Below are 7552 nucleotides of genomic sequence, written 5' to 3'. Positions count from 1 at the left end.
AAATTCAAAAAAGAGATAGCCTTTTTATAAGACTCCTTTTACACAACAAAAGGAAAAATTACAACTCTTGAGAAACAAACACAGGATCGTTGTTTGGATCGCTGCTTGCGTGGGATCTTTGCCTGTGCCGGGAGCGCTTTGACTCGTGGACCACCAAATCACAGATTCTGATTGAATCGTGAGGGGTTTAATGATTCTTCCTTCGTTTATTGAAGTGAGAATTTGAAACGATATCTTATCAAAGTAAGATAGTCGTTCTTCTTGAAATCAAGTCAAAGCTCGAATCTCAAGGGATTGCCGGAAGCTCAAGAACTCTGCTCTGTCTGCTCTGAAGTGCTCAAAATGATCACCCCCCTCAAAAATGGCCTTCGGGGGGTATTTATAACCCCTAGGAATAGTTGGCGGAAAACAAGCTCGCGAGACAGCATTTGCTGTCTCGGCTGCCGAGACAGTGTTTGCTGTCTCGACGGGCGAGACAGTGTTTGCTGTCTCGGCCCGCGAGACAGTAAACACTGTCTCGGAAAAGGAATATTCCTGGCAGTTTTCGCTGTAACTGCCTTCCCACGTTTCATACTCCGTTATTTTGGCAGTTATCAACGTGATTCTCGCCCACGACGTTTCCCACGTTCTTGAACAGTTAGTGGCCACGTGTTGACGGTTATGCAAAGTAGTTTTGACCCTCTGAACGGCGAGACAGTCAAGTCTGTCTCGCGTGCGAGACAGTAAAGACTGTCTCGCGTGCGAGACAGTCTATACTTGTGTTCTTTTTGACATTTTGGATGACTTCCTTTTGAGCTGTGTTTGGATACTTTTCAGCATTTTTTGACGCCTACAAATACCCCCTCCAAAGTATTCCAGACTCAATCTTTTATAGAGGAGTTCTGGGATGCTTTGGATAAGATAGGTCTTATTTATGATCCTTTCAATGCTTGGTTGAGTAGATCCTGTAGATGGCTTCAACACTTGATCTCTTTGTCTCTCAGTCTATTCAGTGCTTTGTAGAATAGCTCAGGTTCTTTCCGCATGGCGTTCATCGTTTGACCGTCGTCGAGATCTTGAATTGAAGCTGGAATTTGTACTTGTGAACTCAGCTTTTGTCATCAAATTGATACCGCATTGTTAATCACTGTATCAGTCTTCATAGGAACACAGTTTATACTCATGTATTTTTTGGAGTTCTCGGGAAATAGTTTAACCTCGTATACCCGTTGGGAGGTAGCCAGGTTATTCTTAAGAATATTTTGAGGGATATTCTCCAGAAACTTCCTGTTGATGGAAGGGAAACAGTTTAGACTCGTGTACCTATTGGAGTAATATGGTCTTTTTTTGTTGGTAGAGATGAACCCACTCCTGGAAAGAAAGAATTTTATATTCTATCTCCTGATCTCTTGTTTGTTGGTAGAGATGAACCTGATGATGGAGAGGAAGAATTTTATATTCTATCTCCTGGTCTCTTGTTTGTTGGTAGAGATGAACCCAGTATCGGAGAGGAAGAATTTTATATTCTATCTCCTGGTCTCTTGTTTGTTGGTAGAGATGAACCCAGAATCGGAGAGGAAGAATTTTATATTCTATCTCCTGGTCTCTTGTTTGTTGGTAGAGATGAACCCGATGATGGAGAGGAAGAATTTCATATTCTATCTCCTGGTCTCTTGTTTGTTGGTAGAGATGAACCCAGAATCGGAGAGGAAGAATTTTATATTCTATCTCCTGGTGCAAAGAAAACTCAAAATGGGATTTCCACTTAGATAATTTGAATTGGTTTGAACAATCCTAACTGTCATAAGATTTGATCAAGTGAGGTTGGAAGCAATCCTAACTTTTATAGGTTTGATTGCGCAAATCGAAGGTGGACCTCTCGTTCATAGAAGGAATCGAGAGGGGATTTTGGCTTTGGTCCTAACTGTTTAAAGGTTTGACCAGATGTGAGTTTTGTGAGGGAAGATTGATCTAAAGAGGTGATCGAATCTCATCTCAGCAAAAGAGTATTCGGAAGTCATAGTAGGAGTTTAGTATTTATCACTTTGTTCATAATGATCGGGTTATCCCTAAGAATATTACATTTAACATTCTTCCGGGAACTTCCCGTTACATGAATTACCCGCCCCCAGCTTTCTTTGCAAAACTGGGTGTAACGAGGAGTACGTTATCCTCAGTCGCATGTTCGTGTTATCCATAAGATTCTCCAGGAACTTCCCGTTTACATAAATCATCCACCCCCAGCTTTCTTTGCGAAACCGGGTTTAACATTGTACTCAGTTGGATGACCGAGAAGCAGTTTATACTCATATACTCTTTGGAGTGTGGGGAAACAGTTTATACTCGTGCACCCACTGGAGTTTGGGATTGTCTTTATTTGGCTTGTTTCGCCATTATGACGTCGGAGTCAATTAATGCTTGGATCTTATTTTTGAGTCCAAAGCAAATATTGGTGGGATGAAGAATCCTTCTGTGGTATGCACAGTAATTTGGATCTGTAATCATCTTAGCACCCTCCTGATCTTTAATCGGCGGTAGCTTAATTTTGCCATTGGCGAGAAGGTATTTCAAGATGGCTGGAGCTTCATCATCTTCGAAAGAATACTCCTTTTGAAACCTCGGATCGGGAGTCGCGTTCCCAATGATTGCAGATGTCGTCGGTCGGCTTCTCTCAGCTTTCTTTCTTTTAAGAAAATGTTCAGCTTGTTCACCGCGCATTTTCAAATCTTTCTAATTTTTGGATGGTACGACCCTCAGGGCTTCCAGGACATCGATAGAGAGATTATTGTGGCATGTTTGCAGGATGAACTCCTCTGTAACAGGATCTCTGTAATTCATTGTCTTGTTACGGAAGCGCTTGACAAAATTGTCGACTGACTCTCCGTCTTTTTGCTTCTCATCTAGAAGTTGCTGAGGAATAAACTTTTCATGTCATCCCAGCAATTGATGCTCCCTGGCTTGAGCCGTCGGTACCAATCGAAGGCGGGCCCACGAAGGGTGCCAACGAATGACCGGACCATTAAAGCCTCGTTTCCAGAGATCATGCCCAAATGAGACTTGAAATAAATCAAGTGCTGAATAGGCGAGCTTTTCCCCTCAAACGGTGTGAAGTTAATCAGATTGGACTTTGCCGGATACGGTATTGAATCCCATTTTCTTGGATAGAGACATGGAATACCCGTCTTCTTCACTTCTTGAGCCGTCATCAAAGCGTTGATTTTGTTTTCAAGCTCTTTCATTTTCCCTTTATCGTCTATGTCTTCATTCGAAGGACGTTGAGGCGAATGAGTTAGACCACCCCCTGTGAGAAGTGCTATTGAACCACCCCCAATCTCGTTATTGGGAGAATCCATTAGACCACCCCCAGCGTTATTGCTATTGGGAGGTGTATCAGCCATAATAACTTCATCCACTTCTGGATCACTGTCATCCATAATATTCTGAGTGTGGTGGCTGGATTCAGGAGGTTGAGACCGTTGAGCTAGCAATTCTTTTATTTGTTAGATAGCCAACTCCATCTCTGTCTTCATTTCAGCTCTAATTTCTTCACGTTATTTGGCTAGAGCTTCTTGAAGCATTTGAGCGAATTGATCAGAGGTGATCGTGAGTACTTCTCTGGTTTGTCCCGTGCTAGACATTGTATCATCAGAAGCGATTGCAGAATAAGTGTCCGAGAATTCATCCTCCGAGGACATTCCTTCTTGCATTCTTTTGTAATCTCTGCGTCTGATGGCTCCTAATTGGAGTCGAGACATCCTTTGAGCAATTCTTGGATTGACTTTTCCTCTCGGGGAAAAGTCGGGATTTGAGTCACTTGAATGCTGCTTAGACTTTCTTTTATCAGTCACGTTGATGGTGACTTCAGGGAATTCATCATCTTGGGCAGCTGATTTTCTTTTGCGGAAATGTCTCGGCTTAGGCTTCGACATTTCGGTGAAAAGATTGTGGAATACCGAGACTCTCCGTGGGATGGCTTCTCGTTTGAAACAGTCACATTCTGATAGCATTGCTCTAATGAGTCGCGCACAGGAATAATGAGAGCTCATTTCCCGGACAGTTCTCTTTCGAGTTTTGTTCATACCCCCAGCTTGATAGTATGATTCATCGGTATGATTGTCGGAAAATCTTATCGTCTGTTGGTATGACCCCCCAGGTATAACGATGTCTTTTGACAACACCGTTTCTTTCTTCCATTCTTGTCTTTGTTGTGAGAGAGCACGGTCATGAGCAGCGTTTACATAACGTTTTTGTGTACAATCTTTGAGGGTTGAGCGAGCCCTTTTGACAAGAGTCCATTCATCCATCGTCAATTTAGCAGAGATATGAGTGATTGGTTGTAGAGACAACTGAGCCACTCGATGCTTCCTCGACTCTAGGTCCGCGTAATAACGAACCCCGTCGGTTTGTTCCAAGGCCTTAGCCATTTGACGAGCGCGGCACTGACGTCGTCTCTGACGAGCCCTTTTCGTCAGTGCTGGTAGTTTTTTGTTCAATGGCTCTTTAACTGGAGAAGAGTCATCGTGAGCAGAGATGTTGCGAGTAGAATTCTCAGCAACAATCGGACAGGAGTCTTCATCCGTAGCATTTGACAACTTAAAAAGCTTCAACGAAGATGAAATCTTCCTGCATTTACGAGGTGAGGAAGACTTTGCAGATGAGGATGACAAATACTCCTCAAACTTCGCTTGGTCGAACTCGTACTCGACCGTTGATTCAATCGGGATCTTGATCGGCTGCGACACGACGGTCTCGGTAGCGAGACCGTTGGCTCCCACTGTGGTCGCCAGTTTGTTTGCGTCAAAAGTTGGTTTTGTCGTGGAATTCATTATATCTCCGTTCGATTAACAATAAATCAAAAAGAAGATAGACTTTTTAATAAGACTCCTTTTTTACACAACAAAAAGGAAAAACATACAACTCTTGAGAAACAAACACAGGATCGTTGTTTGGATCGCTGCTTGCGTAGGATCTTTGCCTGTGCTCGAGCGCTTTGACTCGTGGACCACCAAATCACAGATTCTGATATGAATCGTGGAGCGGGTTAATGATTCTTCCTGCGTTTATGAAGTGAGAAATAAACGATAACTACAAAGTAAGATAGTCGTTCTTCTTGAAATCAAGCTCAAAAGCTCGATCTCAGGGATTGCTCGAAGCTCAAGAACTCGCTCTGTCTGCCTCTGAACGTGCCTCAAAATGACCAGCCCGCTCAAAAATGCCCTTCGGGGGCTATTTATAAACCCCTAGGAACAGTTTGCGAGAAAACAAGCTCGCTGAGACAGCATTTGCTTCTCGCTGCCAAGCACATGTTTGCCTGTCTCGGCGGGCCGAGACAGTGTTGCTGTCTCGCCCGCGCAGACCATTTTTTTTAAAAACACTGTCCGGAAAGATATTCCCTTGCAGTTCGCTGTAACTACCTCGCTGTTCAAACTCCGTTATTTTGGCAGTTATCAACGTGATTCTCGCCCACGACGTTTTCCACGTTCTTGAACAGTTAGTGGCCACGTGTTGGCGGTTATGCAAAGTAGTTTTGACCCTCTGAGAGCTGTCTCACGTGCGAGACAGTAAATTCTGTCTCGCACGGTGAGACAGTAAAGACTGTCTCGCGTGAGCGAGACAGTAAAAGTCTGTCTCGCATGGCGAGATAGTCAAGTCTATCTCGCGTGCGAGATGCGAGACAGTCAAGTCTATCTCGCGTGCGAGACAGTAAAGACTGTCTCGCATGCGAGACAGTCTATACTTGTGTTCTTTTTGATATTTTGGATGACTTCCTTTTGAACTGTGTTTGGATACTTTTCAGCATTTTTTGACGCCTACAGACACGAGTCGTGTCTCGCCCTAAGCGGAAACGTTTCAGCTATTTTTTGCAATGTTTTCGCCTTCGGCACCCAGACTCGTTTGGATTTTAGTGATTCTTTGACCACCTCTTTCCTCTTCATTCCTTGTGTCCTTCGTACAAAGGCACGCCCGCGTACGGCACGTGCGTGTCACTTTTGGATGCGCTCCTTCAAGGTTGAACGATTCCTTTTGACAAGGATCCATTCTTCCGTCGACGGCTTGGAGGATTTGTCAGCAACTTTTCGTTGAGGCAGCTGGATTGAGCTGGATTGAATGACGCTTCCTAGACTCCAAGTCTACGTAGTAGCGAACTCCATCGACTTGTTCTAACGCCTTGGTAATTTGACGAGCTTGGTGATGGCGTCGCCTCTGACGAGCCCTCTTCGTCAGAGTTGGCGTATCTTGATTGAACAACTCCTTGACTAGGGAGGAGTTGTGGCGAGCGGAGTCATTTGTAGCCTTCATCGGCGAATACGCCTCCTTCAAAGACGAGATCTTTCCGCACTTGCAGGGAGAGGAGGATTTTGATGAAGACGAGGAGAAATATTCCTCGAACTTGGCTTCGTCTAACTCGTACTCAACTTTTGAATCAACCGATATCTTGATCTTCGGTTGCGGCACGACAGCCTCGGTGACGAGACTGTTGGCTCCCACTGTGGTCACCAGCTTGTTTGCGTCGAAAGTTATTTTCTTCACTGCGGGACTCATTGCAACTTCTTTCGTTACAATAAGTTCTCTTTACATAATAAAAAAAATAAAGATTACAAGTTTACAACTTTATCAAACAATACACAAAAACTATTTATTAGCCTCTGTTTGCGTGGGATCTTTGCCTGTGCCGGAGACGCGTTAGTCCGTGGACCGCCGCGGATCAGATCCGGTTGACAGAAGATTGATTAAAACTCTTACTTCACCAAGGAAGTAATCGCTGAAGTGATAATCTTGACCAAACAAGATTACGACTCTTCTCGAGATCAAGACCAAGCCTGATCTTAAGGAATGGGACGTGTTTGTGGATAGGGTCGAAGAACAACCGTTATTATCCGTTTAAGTGGGTTTTCGGTTATGTAATAGCTTCCACACATTTAAGGATAACTCCACATGTTTATGGATGAGCCCAAGGAGTTCTAGAAGCCAATCTTATCAGAAAACACGTCGGGAGCTGACCTGGGCGCGAGTCACTTCGACTGTCTCGCACATGTCCGAATAGCTTAGACTGTCTTGGGTATTTTGGTCTTAACTCTTTCGTCCGACCTCGGAATGAGATGATTCAATATGCGTTGGAAAGATGACAAAGATACCTACAACTTTTGTCTTTTGAGATTCTTCATATTCAAATTGTATTATGGCCAAAATGTGCAAGACACAATTGGTATCTCGCAGGTGTGAAACAGTATGGACTGTCTCGAGTGTTTTGGCTCTAACTCTCTCGTCCGACCTCGGAATGAGGTGATTCAAAGTGTGTCGAAGAGCCAGAGATGAGATATACAACCTCTCATGGGTGAATCATATGTGTAATGGACGATACACGAGTGGTACTTCATCTTTCGTGAGTGAAACGTAATTCTCGATCAGATTGTTTCTTCGTCATTCTGTCGTCCCGTTGGTTCGTATGCTTCGTTGACTCGCTTCATTCTCTTGTCGATATCAGATAATATTTCTTGACTCTGATAATAATATTTGTTATTTTCTCTCTGTCTCGAGCTGTGTGCGGGAACCCATAGGTAATTTTTGACGC

The sequence above is a fragment of the Asparagus officinalis genome, chromosome 8 (assembly GCF_001876935.1).
Source record: "Asparagus officinalis chromosome 8, Aspof.V1, whole genome shotgun sequence".
Lineage (NCBI taxonomy): Eukaryota > Viridiplantae > Streptophyta > Magnoliopsida > Asparagales > Asparagaceae > Asparagus > Asparagus officinalis.
Note: the sequence above shows the minus strand (reverse complement) of the source record.